The 21,046-nt window shown below is 51.6% G+C and overlaps 1 pseudogene; it reads left to right on the plus strand.

Annotated features, from left to right (window-relative positions):
* Positions 1–276: 276 nt before the first annotated feature.
* Positions 277–6,214, plus strand: LOC140264848 (annexin A4-like; annotated as a pseudogene).
* The last annotated feature ends 14,832 nt before the right edge of the window (positions 6,215–21,046 follow it).

The following is a 21,046-nucleotide window of genomic DNA, read 5'->3' on the forward strand; positions in this document are numbered from 1 at the left end:
GCTGCTGGTTCTGTCAGTGGGCTTCTTGGCCACCTGGGCGCGCTGCCGGCGCGTGTTCAGCCGAGAGTCGACCCGCATCTCCCGGATCTTTTCTTCCACTCCGCCTTCGGCTGCTCTGCCCAAAGCCTGCAGCGATGCCTGGGCTCGTTGTGACCGAAGCGCAGGACCCGGCAACTGCTGTCGTTGAACCTCATGCTATTGGTGGGCATCGGTCGTCGACCAGCCCGTCCGGATCCCTCCGCAGGGTCTTTGCGTCCTTAGGCAGATCGTAGGAGGATGCGAGAGCTGAGGGGCGATGGGGGGGAGGAGCATCCTGCCGTGGCACCGGGAGCCTGGGGACAACGTGCTTTGGGTGCCGGCACGAAACTCCTCCATCCGTCAGCACAGGAGCAGCAGTTCTTGCTGCAGCTGCGGGAACTCAGCGCAGCCCTGCAGAGAGTGGCCCAGAGGCACAAGAAGAAGATGAGATCCATCGAGTGTGAGCGCCCAGCAGTGTCTGCAGCCTGCGAGGTGAGCGGGGCTGGGAAGAGGAAGCTGTAGGAGTCCTGGGGAGGGACGCACAATGGCAGCGTTAGTGGCAGGATGAGCTGCTTCCTCCTCCCCTCCTGACACCGTGCGTTGGTTTCCTTGGAGAAGCGCCCCACAAGCCAGACCCCGCTGTCACATCTGTGGGGTTCCACAGTGCACACAGACATGGGGACGCCGTGTGTTGGGCTCACGACAGCAGCACTCGGGTGCTGTGGGCAGGACGAGGGTGGCAGTCTGCTTCTCTTTGTAACCTCCGCCAGGCTGTCACTCTCGGGATAGAAAAAGCATTTCTTAACCACTGATGCTTTGCTAGAAAACTCCTGCTCTCTCTGTTTTTTGTTGCAGACGGCAGCTGCTGCTGGAACAGAGCCCTAAGAAGGACCAAAACCTCAAGCAGTGGTGAGTGCGCTTGTTTGCTCTACCACGCTTTGCCCAGCATTTGCTCCAATCAGATAAACACAGGGAGTGTGGATGGGGCAGGAGGAGCACTGTCTGTCTTTTTATGAGGAGTTAATTTGTAACTTCTCTCTGTTTCCTTCTTCGAGAAGATATTGCCCCACACGTCTGTGCTTCTCCTGCTTGAGAGTGAATGGAAAATGCAACTGAATGTCAGTACCCAGAGGAAGTATTTTTCCCGATAAGCTCTCTGGGCGTACTGCTCCCTCCTGGTTCAACCCACAAGGTTCCACCCGTGCAGTGGTTATTCCTGTGCCTGTTTCCCAAAGCCCAGGCTCCATGAAGGTCAGCGCTGCGTTGGTGTTGACCTTGACTGGAACAGAGTTGGATCGTAGGAGGCAGTGTGATCCCACAGAGATGGCACTGAGCAAGAGGCAGGAGAAAGCTGTTTGTGAATGGCCAGTTTGAGCCAAACACAGCGTGTCGTGGTGTGTTGCAGAAGCACAGAATGATTGGTGTTGGAAAGGACCTCTGGGCCCATCTGGTCCAGGCCCTGCTGCAACAGGGCCAGCAGAATTGGTGCCGAGGGCCACATCCTGGGCTTGGAGATCACCTAGAGGAAACCACTCAGCCTCTCTGGGTCTCTGTGCCAGTGCTGCAGCACTTACACAGTGCAGGAGTGCTCCTGATGTTTGGTGGTAGGCTCTGGTCCTGGCACTGGGCTTCACTGGATGCAGCCTGGCTACATTCTCTCTGTCCCTCCCTGCAAGGATTGATGGCCATGGGTGGGATCCTCCTGAGCTCCCCTTCTCCAGACTGAGCAGCTACTTCTCTCAGGCTGTTGTCATAGAAGACATCTTCCAGTCCCTTCACCATCTTGGTAGCCCTCCGTTGGAATCTTTCCAGTGTGTCCAGCTGTCTCTTGTACTGGAAGCCCAGAACCGGACACTGTTCCCCAGGTGCAGCCTCACCAGTGCCGAGTAGAGCAAAAGCAATGGTGCTGAGTAATGGTCCTTACCTGCTACAAGAGAAGTAGCTAGGGCTATGATGGGAGCACACTGCTTTATGACTGACATGGAGAACTGCTAGGAAGAAGGCCTGGTGGGACTGGACACAGATGCAAGGTGGTCCAGCTTTTGTTTCACTGCAGACTCTGTGGGCAGCAGCATGGAGATATGTTCTCCATATAGTTGTACCCCTGTGGGCATCTTTCTGATGTGCCTGGAAGTCCCCCTAGAATAGACTGCTGCGTGAGACAGAAGTCTGATGCAACATCACTTGTGTGGGTGGAGTTTTACTATCTCTGTGTTCACGTCTTTTATGTGCTTTGTTTTGTTTTAATTCAACTCTCTGTGTGCACGGGTGCAAGTCTGCCTTTGCTAAATCCTTTTCTTGTGGCCGTAGGCAACAATCAAGGGGATTTCGAGTTTCAGCGCTGAGCAAGAAGCACAGCACTCAGGAAGGCCATGAAGGGCTTTGGTAAGTTGATCTCCCTCCGCACGTCAAGTTTTTTTGTTGTTCTTTTTTCCCAGCACTGGGAATGGCTGCTCTGGTGGTTTGTTTGAGGGAAGCGCAGCTGCTTGTATTGCTCTGCTGCCCAACTGCCCTAAAAATAGTTGGGAAGAGGAAACACAGCTGCCTTTCTTATGTCCTGAAATACAGCTCCTCTGGTGGAGTGGGTCCTGGCAGCTTTGTGTGCATGGATGTGGTCCTGGGGCTATTGAGAACTGGCTGTGCAGGGAACTGGGGGCGGCACAAGACCAGGGGGCAGTTCTGATTCTTGTGCAAGCAGCCTGACTGGCTTCCATTTGTTTCTTGCAGGCACAGATGAAGAAATCATCATCGACATCTTGACCAAACTAAATGTTTCCCAATGTCAGCAAGTTCTGATCACCTAAAAGATCTACAGAGATGTGTGAAGGTGGTTGTGTCACTTGGGTGAAAAGTGACAAAGGACCCAATCTCCATAAGAGAAAGGTCGGTGGAGAATTTCCTTGACCAAGGTTGTTTTGTTTTTGTTCAGTTCAGAGCAGTTGTTGATGCAAGGAGGGTTAGAGCCTAAAGAGAAGAGGTGAACAGCTCGGTTCTGTCTGTCCTGGAAGGCCGTACCTTCTGCCACCTCCTTCCTCCTGTCTTGGCTTTCTAGGATTTGATTGGTGACTTGATGTGGTTGCTGAGTGGGAATTTTGAGAGGGTGATGGTTGGGATGATGACTCCCACCGCCACGTCTGATGTGCATGAACTGAGGAGGGCTGTGAAGGTTTGGAAATCTTTCTTTTGTATTGTTGAAGTTCAGGCCAAGGACTTACTGCTTTACTATGAATGTCTTCTTAATTTATTATTAGCTCTTAAAGAAACTTGATTGCACGTCTGGAGCAGCTGTTAGTATCTTAAATCTTGCCTTGGCGATTCCCTGGGGAGCAGGAACAGATGAAGGCTGCCTGATGGAAATTCTGGCTTCTCGCACCAGTGAAGAGATTCGTCTCATTCATGAGAACTCCAGGCTTTATAAGTAGTGCGAAAGGCCGGGCCTTGTCCTGCTGCCTGACAGTCAGTTTGTGTGTGTGCAGGCAGGTGTGAGGAGGAAGGAATCTGGGGAACTTTTAGGTGTGACATGTTGGCCAACCTCGCTGTGGCTGTTTGTTCAGAGTGGAGCCAGACTAGAATTTCACCGGCAACTGAAATGATGTAAATGAAATGGGGAGGAGCGTTCTGTCAGCAGGACGTATGGCTCTCTTGCCAATTTCTTACTGTCTGTGCTTCTTAATTGGAGGCTGTAGCACTAATGATGATGAATGGACTGCTGCAGTGATGCTGAGAGCCCTGGGCACAGTTCAGTACTTAGCTAGGTTACAGCTGGCAAACGTTGTGGGAGGCACCCAGGTGGTGGCTCTGCTTCTAACAGATGCCGTGTGCCGTGTTCTTGCGAGAGTATGGCTGCTCCCTTGAGGATGACATCGTATCCAACACATCTTCCATTTTTCCAAGGGTCCTTGTGTCACTTGCAACGGTGAGCCAAGTGAAGGGGAGAGGGGAGAAGGGATTGAATCTTCTTGTGGGCGCAGCTCTGTGCTCAGCGATGAGGAGCTCCAGGCTGGCTTTTTCTCACCCTGCGTGTCTCATGGCCTGCTCCTCAAACCCATCTTCTGCAGGGAGGGGATTCTGACTCTGGGTGTGCACGAATGCCATGGGCTCTTTTCTAAATGTCCCAATAAAGTGGGCTGCTGCTTCTTTCAGAAGGAAGCCCAAAGCACATTTGAGATGTGTCACTGTGTTTGTAAGCTAGTATTCCCTTTGAAGGACTCCATTAGCCATCTCCTGCAGCTGTTTCTGAGTGGGGAATTCTCAAGGGTTGCTTCCAGTAGATGCTGTGGTGAGCTGTGTCTTCTGTCCTTGTACCTTTGCAGGGTAACAGAGATGAGGGAATGCATGTGGATGATGCCCTTGCTCAGCGGGATGCTCAGGTGTGTAGGAACGTGCTTCCTTGCAAGAGCAATCTATTCTTGTGCATGTGATGTGTGGTGAAGAGAAGCCAACCCATGAAATGGGAATAAATGGGTTCTGGTCTCGTTTGCAAGTCTCTAATGAGAAGTCTGTAGGTAGACTGGTTACTTGGCAGGGGCAATGACATTTCAGCTGTGAGTTGCCGTGCCTGGTTGGTGCTTGTTGGAAAATATCCATCATCTGGACAAGTATGTTCCAGCAGTTCTCTAGCACCAATGAATTAAAGATCTTGTGTATACCCAGTCTTCTCCATGAGCCTTATTTTGTCATCCATAATAAGTGCCTGTACGAAGCGAGGGAGAAGAAATGGGGAACAGATGAGGTGCAATTTATGTCTGTCCTCTATACATGGAACAGGCATCACCTCCTGAGAGGTAGGACCCCTCCCCAGCGTCCTGGGTTTTTCTTCCCTTCCTTGTTTGTGTGTGATGCTTGTATAGGAGCTTCATAGGTGTTGAGTAAGTGCAAGCTATTCTGGGTCAACAGGTGTCATAGCGAGACATTGCATCCATTCTCTTCGGTCTGTTTTATTCCCTTCTGAGACTGGAAGGGATTTCAGAAACCTAAGTACAATTTGCTGCTGCTCTAGCATGGAAAGCAGAGATCATGGAGTGTGACCACCATTGGGGCAGGGGGGAGAGGAGCTGAGAAATTCATCTGCCAGGTCTTGAAAATGGGAACAGTTGTTGTAGGCCAATTAGTAAGCATGTTAGCAATGGAAATGAATTATTTTAGTGGGAAGGTCCTGATTTAGCTGGCAGTGCTGCAGGAATGATAGAATGTTCGTGCAGCACGTGAGGAGCTTGTTCTTGCAAAGTGGTCCTTTGGATCTCTCTGACTCACTACCATGGACTCTTCCTCCTAGTTTTTGATGTGTACAGAGGCATTGCTAACAAGGACATAACAGACAGTAGTAAATCTGGGAGGTCAGGAGACCTGGAAGATGCTTTGCTGGTTGTGGGTGAGCGCTCTGCTTTTAAACCTTGCACGCAGAGGAATGAAATGATGAGAGGTGCTGTGTGTCCCCTTGAGTGGCTGTTACAGGTTTCAGGGGGTAGACTAGTTTGTCTTTGTTTATGTGCACAAAGCTGGGCTGGATGGGACTTGGAGCTCCCTGGTGTAGAGGGAAGTGTCCCTGCCTACTGCAGGTGGTTGGAACTGTGTGATCTTTGAGGTCTCTTCCAACCCAAACCATTCTCTGCTCCCAGCTTCACACCTACTGCCTGCCCTTCTCTGTTCCCTGCTCATGCCCTCCAGGCTTTTCCTCCCCTTGCTGAGCAAGGCCATGCCCGGTAGCTACCCTGGATCCTCCTCCGCTCTTTGCCTTCCTCCACACGGATGCTTGCTTCTGGCCAGCACTTCAGCCACTGCCAAGCCTATGCACCTCATCTCTTGGGGAGACAGCAAGGTGGCCTGGAGCAGCCCACAGCTCCTCCCGGGCTTCTCAGCTGTGCTTCAAACCCAGAACCCAAAGGAGTTCCTCTTACATTCTGGCCCAGATTCTTTTCCTCCCATGCAGCTCCTGTGGCAAGCAGGGGCACAGCTCTTCCCACATTTCTCCATTCCTGCAAGTTTTCTTTTTTCCATTCTTTCCCTTGCTTTGCTTTTCTGTGCTATGGTTAGCTTTCCTACTTGCTTTCTCTATCTTTGTTGCCATCCGTTGCTTTTTATTCTCTTTTTGCCTCCGTGTTTCATTATTTCCCCTTCAGCCTTTGTTCCAGGAGTGTCTTTATGGCCAAGCCAGGTGTTGTCACGGGTACAGGAAATGCTGCCGGCCATCCTGTAAGCTGGCAGGTGATCACCAGCAGGTGTTTTAAGTCGCCCAGCCCCAGGCATCTCACTGACATCTACCTGATGGCGCTGGAAGGGCTGCACTGCCCACGGCCGGCCTCCCTTTGCTATTCGCTGCATTGATTCCTTACTTCAGCACGTGGCAGACCTCCGTAATGCAAATGACTGTTAAAGCAAGCATCAAAGGTTTCCAATGCGCTGATGTTAGAAAGGCTTCAGGGAGCGGCAGCGCATTCCTGTGTGCAGCGGTGAGGAAAAAGGAGTAACAAGAAGGTATACATAAAGGCACTAAATTAATTTATTAATGACTTACTCCTAACACTGACATCTAACAGTATAATGGGCAAAAGCCCAACTGGATGAAGGGAAATGGAATCAGAAGGAAACCGGCAGTTGGCTGCTCTTTCTCCTCCCCTCCCGTTCCAGGAAAGCAATCACAGCCTTCCAGACTTTGCTGTCTTATTCCACGATTATGTCGTGTGTGGTTATGTATTGTGAGCTGTAGTCGTGGAGTAACATACTGAGATGTCACAGTACATCTGGTACGTAGCATTGTAGGTATTTGTACGTTACATAAATATGTGAGTGATTTGCATTCTGTAGGAGACTTGGAGGTTCCTCACGTGTGCATTATGTGATGGGTAGTGCTGCAGTTAAAGCAGTTGCTGTTCATACCCCATATGCCAGTAGCAGCTGTTGGCCTTCAATACCTGCAGGCTGCAGCTAGATATGTGGTGGGAAACAGCTTCACTCGCACATGTGTTGCAATTTCAGCTTTGCTATGGGTGTCATTTTCATGCATCCAGTCACAAAGGTGCTGTTCAGCACGAGTATGGGTTGGGATGTTTAGGTAACCACCATTTGCAGGAGTATCTCTGTGTATGAGGAACATCAGTCAACCCATTGTGATAATGAGACCCACCAACCTTGATGTCTTTTGAGTTAAAGCAAGCTGGAGGACAGCATGCCAGGCAAGGGCTATTTGTTGATTGGATTGAAGATGAGCATCTGATGTTTGGCTTGTTTCTGCTGCCTTGCTATTGATGTGTGCATTGCTAGCTTTGGCAGTTTGCAGAGTGCATAAATAAGAAAACTGAAAACCCCTGTGTGGTTGGTAGGGATGGGGCCATCCTCTCCCTTTCCAGTCTTTAAAATGTGAGCTGTCTGGATTGGCTGCATGGTTGTGTCAGCAAATGATGCCCAGATCTGGCTGTGATTAAGATGTGCTTTGGCTCAGTTCCTGCAGCACTGCAACAGTAAGAATTGCAAAACTGAGGCTCTGGGAGGAGGAAAAGGTGCTAAATCATGAGGAATAAAATAACACTTTTTTTCATTGTAGGTATATAATGGCATTTTACTTCATTTCTTACTTCACACTGTTTTCCTTACCACTAAGTAGTACTTGATCTTGCTATTTCTGCTACATATTTTCTCTTTCAGTCACAAAGAAATCCTTTCTGATGTGACTCAGTTACACTGAATGTTGTCCCAGTGACAGTGAGGAATGCCAAGCAGTGGGATTTTACAGCGATGGAGGTTTTGTGCTCTAACAGACATAGGAGTTCTTCTGAAAACGCCATCCCTTCATGAAGCTGTAGGATACAACAGAAGCACAGAAAGAAGTGACTTGTCCTATCCAGAGGCAGAGGAAACAGAATAGAATTCAGGACCCTGGGTCTCGCTTGTGTTTAAGTCTCATTGTGCAGATGGTTCTCTGGCAATTTCCTGGGACTGTTAAGCTGCAAATTTGAGCATCATCAAACGTATTGCTCAGTGGGTGTGATGCTGGTGGGAGAGTCTGGATTTCCTGGAGCAGCACTGAATTTTCTTCTTGCTGAACAGGAAGGTCACGATGACTTGCCGAAGCATTAAAGCTGCGAAAGATACAACTCAGATGAAGGAACCCCTTTCTCCGCTCCCTTTCTTTGATGGCAGTGGTAAAGGCTTTGTGTTATAGTGGTAATGAAGAACTGAGCATAGTCTGGAGTAGTGACTGCTGATACTCAGGGCAGTTTGAACTGTTCTGTAAACCCGCTGGTCAATTCATCTGAAACTCTCAGATGATTTAGGCTGCTCTTTCAGCCTTCTCTAAACCTGCTGGCATATTTAACAGACGAGCCATGACAAGTCTGGAGCTCCAGCAGTGTCCAGCTTAACTTGTGTGCTCACTGGCAGTTGGGAACCAGCGCAGAGTCTGCCTGCAGCGTTTCCAGTGGTTGGAGGAGGACAAAAAATGCCCAGGCCCTGTTACATGAAGGTGAGGGTAGGGATTCTGCAGAATTTGTCCAGAATCTGCACTGACTTCTCGAGAAAGCAACGAGGAAGAAGATTAATTTAGATCTGTTTTATTCAGGGTACAAGACAGTGACACTGAAACCTTTTTCTTAGCATTTCTTTGATTTCCTGCAGGTTGGGGTGTTTCCAGGAGCTCCCCAAACTTCAGGATGTATCCAGAGGTGTCCGTGCTTGCTGGGCTTTACCCACCAGCATTGTGCTTCAGCAGGAGCCTTGGCTAAGCTTTTGTCCCCAGTGCCTGCTGCCAGCTCAGAGGCATTCCCTGTGGCACAGCACATGTGCCTGCTTGGCCTCCTCAGGTGGAAAAGATGCTGATAACAGGCAAAGAAAAAAAAACACCTAAAAGGAGTTTGATACAAAGACCAGTGGTCTTCATTTCTCTGTTGGGAGTCTAGGAGGGAGCAGAAGTTTGTATTTGAGAACTCAAACCTGCCTTAAATCTCTGGAATAATGTTTCATGTTTTTGTGGATGACTTGCATGCAGGACTAGAAGATGTTCTGAGCAAGTTTGCTGCTGATGATACCAGATGAGGAGGTGCTGTTGCCTACACTGAGGGTGGAGAGGACTTGTAGAGAGATGTGGACAAGTCAGAGAAGTGGGTACCAGTTGGCACTAAGCACCAAGTGCATAAACCATAACATGAACAAGTGCCTGATTCAGCACCTGGGTAGGGGCAACCCTGGACATACACACTGACTGGATACGGACACTGGAAAAAGGTCTGACTGAAAAGGGTTGGGGGGGTCGTGGTCAACATCAAAATGAATGTGAGTCAGCAGTGTGCCCAGGCAGCCAGGAAGGCCAACGGTCCCCTGGAGCACATGAAGCAAGTTATTGCCAGCTGGGTGAGGGAAAGGATCGTCCCTCTCTGCTCTGCATTGCTACAGCCTCACCTGGAGCACTGGGTGCACTTCTGGGCACCGCAGAACAGAAAGGACATCAAAATACAGGAGAGTGTGCAGAGGGCACTGGAACTGAGAGATCTGAAGTTCAGCGTTTCATTAGGTTTGACTGCTTGTTCAGACTGGGCCCTTCTCACATCCCACATCCTGCGATGAGACACAGGGCACACATGGGACATGCACTTCACAGCATCCATGCAGAGCCTGGGATTTTCTGTCCCCGTGTCTTTCATTTAACATCATACAGATCTCCATCCCACTGCCCCAGGAAGGGCCCTGAGCCAACATGAGGGACAGGATCTCCCAGCCAAGGGTCTGGGGATCAGGGCTTGGCCTGTCAGCTTGGTAAGGCAAAGGAAGGGTTTCTTAGCATCAGAGCCACCATGCCAGTGCCTTTGCCTGCCTGTAGTCATGGCTTCCAATTATCTTCCTAACAAGTCCCTTGGGAAGCTTGCTTGGTAATGGCCCTCAGTGGGCCCATTAATACTCCAAGAAACTTCACTGTTAATTCTGACTTTGCCTTGCTGAGTACTTTGTGCAAACTTCTCACTGCACTGGAGGTTGATGGACTCAGCATCAAATGCGCCCTGGGGCCCATTATAACCTAAAGAGCCTCCAGTGCCTTGAGCCTCAGCAAAATGGAGAGGTATCTGGAGAGAGCTTAAAGAGGAAGAGTCCAAAATACACAAAATACACTTACTGTCTATTTATTTATAGTTGGGTTTAAAGAAGACATCAAATCAGCACTGTGCAACTGATACCAATCCAGGATGCCCCCAGTGAGTTCTATTCTGTTACTGTTGGACAAAGGTGCTCCTCAACCTCCCCTTCCCATTTCTTCTCACATTGGTCCCATGGGACTTGTGTCACTTTTCCTCACATCACTCTTCTCCTCTGCAGTCACCTGCTCAGTGTTAAACCTGCTTTGCACCAGCTCCCACTGGCTTTCCTCAGAGAACCAGCTGCACATGGGCAAGGAAAGAATTCTCTTTTTTATTTTTTTGGCCAACAAACGGAAGGAAAGTTGATGCAATTGAATGAACAGCAAAACACAGTGATCTGCTGCATGCCATGTCCAAGCTGCGTCTATTGAGGTTTGTCTTTCACAGGAAATATTTGTACTAGAAATGAGTTAGACAGGTGCCAGGCTGTACTCACAAGGCATTGGCACTGGCACCGCTGTCTGTGTCCCTGTACCTGAAGGCATCTGCGTCCTGCAAACACATTTCTGGAAAACACTGCAATTACAGGAAGAAAACAAACAAACAAACAAACAAAACAAAAACCCATGTCACAAAATCCCCTGAAAGACTCATATTTGCAACTTAATATGGAACAGGACTCACGAGAATTTTACATGTTGAGAAGGGTTAACACGTTTTCTTTGATTTCTATCTTTGTCTTCAATTCTTCTTAAATGAATAAATAAATAAATAAAAAGAGATCCACTTGTGTCTTGCAGATGGCCTGGTGCCACTTTGACCTTCACATTCCTCACCAGCCATTCCTTGCCGGTGAGTATGAGATCCAGCAGAGCACCTCTCCTCTTTGCTTCCTCTCTAGCTTGGCCAAGAAGCTGCCATCTGTGCTCTCCAGAGATCTTCTGGATGGAGTAAGCCCTGCTTTGCTGTCCCTGCAGCAGATACTGGAGTGAATAAGGCCCACAGAGGGGACAAGGGCCTGACAACATCAGGATCCCATCTGTCTGCAGAGGGCACTTTCCACTTGCTCTTCCTGATAAGGAAGTCTGGAACAGACAATGTTGGTCTCCTCTGTTTGCCATTTCCATTAGCTCTGACCTGGCTGCTCTGCCATCCCCAGGCAGAGCTCAGTGCACTCTCACAGAGGGCACTCGCACTTCCTTGTCTTCTCAGCCATCCACCCTAAAGACTCTGTATCCCCCTTGTGCTACAGGGCAGTTTTGGAAGCCATTTAACCGCGTCCCTGTGGTCCAAACAAGAGCTCAGGCCTGTAGCCTGGTGTTCTCATTAGTTGAAAACAACATATCCTCCCACAAGCCCTGCCCAGCTCTAGAACCCTCTATAGTCCCCCCAAAGCACCCTGTACGCCACATCTCTCCCAATAGGCCCCCTAGATTCCCACATCCCCCTAGATTCCCACATCAGCTACCTACATCCCCATATCCCCCTACAGCCCCTGACAGCCCCCCATATTCCCTGCACACCTACCCATTTCCTCATATCCCTTGGCATCCCCCCACAGCCCACTACAACTCCATATACCCCAAGATCCACTCTTACATCCACCCCACTGCCCCCCACAGCCTCATATGATCCTATACCCCACCCCCCATAGCCCCATATTACCCTGTAGTCCCTCCACAGCCTCACATTAACCTACAGCCCCTTCAACTCCCCCATCCCCCCCACTCCTCCCCACTGCCTATACTCCCCCATAGTCCCCTACCTATATCATCAGCACAGCCCCTCTTGTCCCATATCCCCTCATACCCTGTCTATAATCCCCCACAGCTTTCTATAACCCCATATCTCCCCGATAGCCACTATAAAGCCTCCTCTAGCCCATAGCCACTCCTATAGCCCCACAGCCTCCTATAACCCCCACACAGCTGTAAGTCACTCTACAGCCCCCCTAAAGCCCTGTATAGCCCCACATCCTTCCCTACAGCCCCCACAGCCTCATATCCCCCTAGATTCCCACAGCAGCAACCTACATCCCCATATTCCCCTACAGCCCCTGACAGCCCCCATATTCCCCTTGCAGCTACCCATATCCCCTGATATCCCCCAAAAGACCACAATAGCCCCAGATCCCCCCATATCTACTCCTATACATCCTCCACAGCTCCCTATAGCCCCAGATTACCCTACACCCCCCCAACAGCCCCATATTGCCCTATAACTCCGCATCCCCCAATATTTACCCCTATACACCTCCAACAGCCCTCTAGAGCCCCATATTACCCTACGGCTTCCCTATCTCACCCCTGCAACTCCCCCATCACCTCCCACATTGGGAGCGACATTTAGGATGTGGAATTGGGATGTGGGATTGGGATTGGGATTGGGATGAGGGATTGACTGGTGGGAGATGGGTTTGGGATGAGGGACTGGGAACGAGATTTGGAATAGGGATTGGGATGTGGGATTTAGGATGAGGGACTGGGATGCGGGATTGGGACGTTGGATGTGGGATTGGGCTGTGAGGTTTGGGATTGGGCTGTGGGGATATGGATATGCGATGGATATGGGATGGGATTTCGGGAAATGGGATAGATATGGGGTGGGCTGTGGATATGGGATGGACTTGGAATGCATATGGGATCGTGGAATCCTAGAATTGCTCAGGTTGGAGAAGAGCTTCGAGGTCCTGCAGTCCAACTGCAGCCCAACCATAGAATCAATGCAGTCTCTCCAGCTCCCTCTGCAGCGCCTTTCTCCCCTCCAGCAGATCAGCACTCCCTCCCAGCTCGGTGCTGTCTGTGAACTTACTGAGGGTGCACTCAATGCCCTGGCCGAGATCCCTGATCAAGGTGTTCAATGGAGATCCCCCTAGACTCCCCCGTATTTCCCCTATATTCAGCCCTGGGGAACACCACTCGTAATCTGCCGCAAGCTGGAAAAGGCTGCTCTGGGTGTCCAGGCTTGGCTGAGTCTGAAGTTGTTTGTCTGAAGACAAAACTGCCAGGACCCAAACAAGGCAGAGGAGCCACGATGCCATGTGAGGGATCTTGATGCCTGTCTGTCCATCTGCACAGCAGGCCCAGCTGCCCCTGCTTCCCCCCTCCATGAGAGCTGCCCCTGCTGCCGCTGCCGGAGTCTGAGGGGCTGTGACACGGCACAAATAACTGCAGGCATAAGGATACAGCAAAGGGTACACAAATCATTTAATAACCCATCATAGAAAACAACGAGTAACGGGAACAGCAATATTCCTAAAATTGCAATCCCACAACAATTGAGTTCCCAGACAGTGTCTCATCCCCAGTGATGACTTTGGAGGACGGCTCTGTTCTGGAGGGGAGGGATGGGGCCATTGTTCGTCCCCCAGGAAAGCTGCCGCTGCTGCCTGGTGCTGCGGGGCCGGCGAGGAGCGCAGGGTTACGGGTAGCCGTACTTGTCAGCTATGGCCATGTCTATCTCCCGCTGCACCAGGAACTGCACGGGGCCGATCTTCATCTGCTGGGCCGCCCGCTGCCGCTCCTCCTGGGCCAGCCTCTTCATGCGCTCCCTCTCGGGCCGCTGCTCGGCTGTGATGGGCAGCGACTCCTCCAGCACTGTGGGTACTGCACCACCTCCCACCCGGGGCCCCACGCAGGGCACAAAGTCCGCGGGGCGCTGTGGCCGAGGCTGCTGCTGGTGCAGCTGTGGCAGTGGGTCCCTCTGCAGCGGTGAGCTCCTCCGTGGTGATCGGCGCAGGCAGCTCGGTGCCGTCTTCTTGGCTGCATCCTCCTGTGCCGGCACTGCTGGAGGTGCCGGCACTGCCTTGTCTTGGGGCTGGAGGGCAGCAGGGCTGGCGCTGGCTGTGGGTTGGGGCTGCACAGAGGGTGGCTGGCGCACCGGCCCCACCGCAGTCACTCTCTGCCCCAGCGGGTGCACGGCCTGGATGGACTCACACAGGTGCACGCGCAGCTCGCTGGCAGTGCCCTCTTGCCCGCTGCTGCTGGCTCCTGCACTGACCCCAGGCAGCTTCACTTGATTTGGACGTTTGCAGCCTTTTCTTTCTTTTGTTTCCTTGCGTGGAGGCAGCTTCCTTTTCTTGGCTGGAGCGCTGCTGGTAGGCTGCTCCTGCTGGGAACTCTCCCCTTTCTGGGCCGTGCCAGCAGGCACAGGTAGCTTGGCCCGCTTGGTGCTGCCCCTCTTCTTCTTATCTGCCACCCGGCAGATAACAGAGCCCGGTGATGGTGGCGAGGGAGCCTGAAGCACCTGGGGCTCCCTTAGCTGCACCTCCTCAATGGGCTGTGCGGGTTGGGCTGAGGGAGCTGTGCCGACAGCCAGGGTGGTCGGCAGCGGCCTGAGCCGGGCACTGGCAGGTGGCGCAGCAGGGTGCAGCTGTGACAACCCACACTGCAGCTCAGACAGGAACCCAGGGGATGGTGGAAGCCCCCAGAAGGGGTCGGTGAGGTTCCCGCTGGCAGCCTGTGCCTCTGTGCTGAGCTCTGTGCAGTCCCTGGGCTTGTCAGGGAGCTCAGCGATGAAGCATCCTGGCCTGCTTGGCTTCTCTCTGGGGACCTCAGCAGCTCTCGCCACGTCTGAAAATGCAAGATGATCACCGTTTTGGGGACTTCCCACACCCACTCTGTGCAAACGCACACCTGTGGGCTCTGCAGCCCCCAAACTCACCACCGATCCAAGAGAGCAAACCCTGAATGTCCTTGATGTCCTCTGGCACATCCGAGCTGGTCGCCACTGCGGGGAAAAGCAAGAAAATCCCAAAGGCTCAATGCCAGCTCTCCTGCACCATGTTCATCCCATACCAAGGGATCTCTGGTCAACATTGGGTTCCCATTACAGATCAGGATGGGAAAGGTAACTGTCAAGCCCAGGGATTAAGACCCCAAGAACACACAATGAGAACAGTCCCAGGAAAGAACAGACAGAAAGCCAAACTAGAAAGGCTACGCCAGATGCCTGCTGTGTGTCTGTACCTCTCTTGGGTGCTGTGCCACACTCTGCGCTCCTCCCCTGGCTTTCTGCAAGGCTGCGCTTTGCTGGAAGGCTGCTTGCATCAGCTTCTGACACAAAGGAGACAAGAAAGACATGAAGAGCATCTCACTGGAGGAAGATCTGAGCACAGCCAACAACAAGCTCCTGGTCTTCAAGAGCACTTTCTTCAGTTTGCCTTTCTGCTGCCACAGCATTGTGCCCTTTCTGCAGTCAGCACAGATCTGCAGTGTCCTTTCTTCTCTCCTCCATCACACACACTGCCCTTCATGCAGCCCTATTTAAGGGCAGGTACCCACACCACAGCTCACAAGAGCTTCTTACCCACGGAGGCTTTCCGTATTCCCCCTTGCCCTGCTCCATTCCATGGATGCGCAGGCTCCATCCCTACAACAACAGATCATGTGTTGATTTCACAGATACCAACAAGCAGCAGAAATACTGTCCAGTAAGCCCGTGTCCCTGTCCAGCCACCCTCTCCCCCCCAAAAAAAACCAAAAAACAAAATAAAACCAAAAACAACACAGAAGGATGCTACTTTGACAGCCCAAACACAATCTGTTTGCTCACTTCTCACTGCTCCTTCCTGCACTCCAAATGGGTGGTTGCTTGGCATCCCCTGCAGCACTGCCCCCGCCCAGAAGTAACAATACCTCCACACTTCATGGCAGAGGGCTGAGGACACTCACTTTTGCCTGGCAGTAAGGACGGGTCGTCCCCATTGCGTCCCTCTGTGAGCTGAAAGGCGCCGTTGGATCCCTGGCAGCCTGCTGGCTGCTTCTGAAGAGAGAAAGGAAGAAACATTGGAGGGAACGGGCAGCCACGGTTTACAGAGGTTCCAGATGGTGCCAGAGATGGGATATCAGAATGCTGAGACATTATTTATCACTAAGGGAAAACAGCCTAAGCCACGTCCACGCCATTAGCCCAGGCTGTCAGCAGAGAGCACAGAACCCGACCGCTTACTGAGGTCACAAAGGAGCAGTAGGGCTCCTCCCGCTCCGTCCCTTCCCTTAAAAATGAGACAAAGGAAGAAGAACCAAGAAAAGAAACTCAGCCATACCTTTCCACTCACAGAGCAAAAGTAGGAATAGCAGTCGTCTCCGTGCTGAGACATGGCTGGTGAAGTCTCAGAGGAAGCTGAAGCTCCAAGGGCTCTCTCCACAGGAACTTGCCCCGCTCTTGGAAAGAGCTGGCTTCACTAAGACTGCCTCGAACCCCGAAATCTCCTTGTGGACAGGAAGTTGCAACAAGTGAAAAACTGTGGGGAAGAAGCATTTTCCCAGCCTTCTTCTGCACCCAGCCATCCGTGGGGCAGTGAGGCACAAGTTGCTCTCTGTGAAGGCCGCGCTCTCCTTCCTTTGTCATGTCTGCCATGAAGCTGGGGACCCGGCCGCAGTTTTCCAGGGGAGGAATGCCATTTCATCATCCTCACCGTAACATGGGATGGAATCTCAACAAGAACCCATTTCCCTGCAAACAGCCGTGCTGAGGGCACCGCTGGAGCTGGGAACTGCTCCCCAGCACAGCTTTCCTGCTGAGACACCTCCCGGCAACCACCCAGCACCAAACCCGGCTCACCTGCTGGGCCTGCTCAGCCCAAGCTGTGCCCAGCTCACGCACACGCCGCAGCGCTGCTTCAGACGGGCTCTCACAGGGTGATCAGCTCCAAGGACGGCCCAGAGCTCAGTCTGCGTGCAGACGCTCACCAGAGCACCAGCTCTGCTCACCAGCTGTGGCACAAACGTGCCCACCCGGCAACGGTTGTGACCTCAGCGAGTGCCCGCATCACTTCTGGGCTTCCATCATAGGCGAAGGAAATGGACTCCTTCTAGATCCAAATGGTAGGAAACCAGCACCAGGGTCATCCAGTGAGGTTATCTGAAGTAAAATAATGGAGAAGATGACTCTTGTGCAGCCCAATAAGAACCCGGATAGGCCGCTATGGCTTCATAGTGGTTAATGGAGTTCCAGAGGAACCCAAGGCCGGTACAGGCATCTCTGGTTGGGGATTTAAGACCCAGGGCTGATATCGGCCTCTCAGGCTGTGGCTTTAAGTCCCTGGTCTGTTTCCAGCCTTTCAGCCTTAACCTCACACCCTTAGCACAACTCTTTCTGCTGAGATTCATAGGATCATAGAATCACAGAATCACAAGGTTGGAAAGGATCCGCAAGATCATCTAGTCTGACTGTCCTCCCTTTACCATACCTACAGAAAACCCCTAACCCATATCTCCTAGCTCCCTATCCAGATGCCTCTTGAACACTGCCAGGGATGGCGACTCCACCACCTCCCCGGCCATTCCAGTGCCTGACCATTCTCTGAGAGAAAAAGTTCCTTCTTATGTCCAATCTAAATCTCATCTGATACAATTTGTAGCCACTTCCTCGGGCCCTGTTTGTTGCCTGGGAGAAGAGACCAAGCCCCTTCTGGTCACAACCTCACTTCAGGAAGTTGTAGAGTGCAATGAGGTCTCCTCTGATCCTCCTCTTCTCCAGACTGAACAAACCCAGCTCCCTCTGCTGCTCCTTATAAGACTTGTGCTCCAGACCCCTCACAAGTTTTGTTGCCCTTCTCTGGACATGTTCCAGGGCCTCAATGTCTTTCTTGTACTGAGGAGCCCAAACCTGAAGACAGAACTCAAGATGCGGCCTCGCCAGTGCTGAGTACAGGGGGATGATCACCTCTCTGCTCCTGTTAGCCACACTCTTTCTAATACAGGCCAGGACGCCACTGGCCCTCTTGGCCACCTGGGCACACTGCTGGCTTGTGTTCAGCTGAGCATCGACCAACACCCCCAGGTCCCTTTCCTCTTCGCAGCCATCCAGCCACTCTGCTCCAAACCTATAGCGCTGCATGGGGTTATTGTGGTCAAAGTGCAGGACCCGGCACTTGGCCTTGTTGCACCTCATCCCAATCATCTCATCCCAGTGATCCTGCTTATCTAGACCCCTCTGAAGGGCCTCCCTACCCTCAGCAGATTGACACCACCTCCAACTTGGCGCCACCTGCAAACTTACTGAGGGTACACACAATCCCCTCATCTAGGTCATCAACAAAGATACTAAACAAGATGGGCCCCTGTACCGACCCCCGGGGACACCACTTGTAACGGGTTGCCAGCTGGACTTAACTCCATTAATCACTACCTGTTGGGCACAGCCCTCTAGCCAGTTCTTTACCCAAGGGTGGGTATACCTGTCCAGGCCACGGGCAGCCAGTTTCCCCGGGAGAATACTGTGAGAGACAGTGTCAAAGGTTTTGCTGAAGTCTAGGTAGACTAAATCAACAGCCTTCCTCTTGTCTTCCAGTCTGGTCCCCCAGTTGTAGAAGGAGATGAGGTTGGGCGAGCAAAACCTGCCTTTCATGAACCTATGCTGTCTAGGCCTGATCTCCTGGATGCCACGTACAAGCTGCGTGATCTCACCCAAGATGATTTGTTCTGTAACTTTCCCTGGTACCGAGGTCAGGCTGACAGGCCTGTAGTTCCCCAGATCCTCCTTACGGCCCTTCTTGTAGATGGGAATCACATCGGCAAGTCTCCAACCTTCTGGTACCTCTCCAGACAACCAGGAATGCTGGTAGATGGCAGAGAGCAAGCTCGGCAATCACCCCCGCTAGCTCCTCCAGCAACCAAGGGTGGAGCCCATCTGGTCCCATGGACTTGTGACAGTCCAGCTGGAAGAGGAGCTTTTTGTCTCCACCTGAATCGCTAGGGGAGTATTGTGCGTTCCATCCCAGACTTCCAGATCAGGGCATAAAGTGCCCTGAGGATAACTGATCTGCCTGTTAAAGGCGGATTTAAAGAAGGCATTGAGGACCTCAGCCTTCTTATCCTCAGTAGTCACATTCCCCTCTCCATCAGCTAAAGGATGGACATTTTCCCTGGTTCTTGTCTTACCACTGATACATTTGTAAAAGGATTTCTTGTCCTCTTTTACTGCAGTGGCCAATCGGAGCTCAAGTTGGGCTTTTGCCTTCCTAACTTCCTCCCTGCATATCTTAGCAACTTCCTTGTAATCTCCCCAAGTAGCCTGTCCTTTCTTCCAGAGGATATAGATTCTCTTTGTCTTCCCGAGTCTCAACAATTGTTCCCAGTTCATCCACACTGGTCTTCTTCCCCTATGGCTCACCTAATGGCATTCAGGGACAGCCTGTTCTTGTGCCTTTAGGATTTCCATCTTGAGGAGTGTCCAGGCTTCCTGGACCCCTCTACCCATAAGGAGCGACTCCCAAGGGACCCATGCTACAAATGTCCTGAACAGGTCAAAGTCCGCCCTCTTCAAGTTCAGGATAGTGGTTTTGCTAGTCACCCTTCTGACATCTCCAAGAATAGAGAATTCTACCATTTCATGGTCGCTCTGCCCAAGACAGTCCTCAACCTTCTCAACTCCTACCAGTCCTTCACTGTTAGTGAAGAGCAGGTCTAGCAAGGTATCACCCCTGCTAGGCTCTTGTACCAGCTGTATACGGAAGCTATCTTCCATACACTCTAGAAACCTCTTGCACTGCTTCCTCTGCTCTTTATTATATTCCCAGCATATATCAGGGAAGTTGAAGTCTCCCAAGAGAATGAGTGCTGGCGATCGTGTGACTTCAGTGAGCTGCTCATAGAATGCCTCACCCATCAATTCATCCTGATGAGGTGGTCTATAAGAGACCTTCAGCAAGATGTCACCCCTGCAGGCCTTCCCCCTGATCCTTACCCACATGGACTCGTCTTTATCATTCCGAAGCCCAAGCTCTTCAACATCAAAACTCTAATATAGAGGGCCACACCACCACCCTTTCTTCCTCATCTATCCCTTCTGAAGAGCTTGTAACCATCCATCACAGCACTCTAGTCACAGCAGTGATCCCACCTTGGATCGGTAATAGCAACTAGGTCATGGTTTGCCAGATGCACAGTTGCTTCCAGCTCCTCCTGCTTGTTAGCCAAGCTGCGTGCATTGGTGTAGACGCACTTCAGCTGGGGCATCTGCCTCACTCCCAGCTCAAGCAGCATTCCCCTAGGCTCATCTCTGGTGAGCCCTGTTTTGTCCCCTCCCCCATGGTAGCTAGTTTAAAGCTCTTTCGATAAGCCCTGCTGTCTTCTGTGCTAGGATTCGTTTCCCCCTTTGAGATAGTTGGGTTCCATTCATGGATAACAGGCCGGTGGCCAAGTAAACTGCCCTGTGATCAAAGAACCCAAAGTTTCTGGCTCAGCACCAGCCTCTGATCGAATTATTCTTTGCTCGTGCTTTCCAAGCCTGCTCCATGTCCCTCACTGCCCCTGAAGGTATAGAACAATAAAATCACTTGAGCTCCCGCTCTTTGAACTAAATGGCCTAAACTCCTGAAATCTCTTTTCATAGTTTGTAGGCTTCTCTAAGAAATTTCACCATTGTTCACCTGAACTATGAGTAGTGGAAAATAATCAGTGGACCTAACCAGCTTTGGGAGTTTCCTCGTTATGTCCCTGACCTGATGCCAGGAAGGCAGCAGACTTCCTGACGGCTTGGGTCCAGTCTGCATATGGAGCCCTCTATTCCTCTGAGAAGGGAGTCACCCACCACGACCACCCTTCTTTCTTTCATGACAGAGGAAGTCTCAAGGCATGGTGGTGACTGCCTTGCATCAGGCTCCCTCCTAGGCAGATCCTCCATTGCCTCCCCACTCATATCTCCTTCAATTTCCAGTGTCTCAAACCTGTTGCTTAGAGGGAGCTGGGGAAGAGGGCTAGGCAGGCAGGGGGGGCTCCTGTGATATCAAGTTGGGACTGTCTTCCAACCCTCCTCATCAGTCAGGTCTGTCTGACTGTGACAGAGCAGGGAGTCAACCACTTTTCTGGGGGTATCTGCCTGGCACCCTTTCCTCGGGGATGCCAGTGAATCACTCCACCAGTCCATCTCCTGATCACACTCCCTGATGGTTCTGCTGGCACCTCATGTCAGAGCTTTAATTGAGAGCCTATTGAGATCCTACAGCATGTTCAGTGTTTCTG

This window comes from Excalfactoria chinensis, unplaced genomic scaffold (genome assembly GCF_039878825.1).
Source record: "Excalfactoria chinensis isolate bCotChi1 unplaced genomic scaffold, bCotChi1.hap2 Scaffold_327, whole genome shotgun sequence".
NCBI classification, from domain to species: domain Eukaryota; kingdom Metazoa; phylum Chordata; class Aves; order Galliformes; family Phasianidae; genus Excalfactoria; species Excalfactoria chinensis.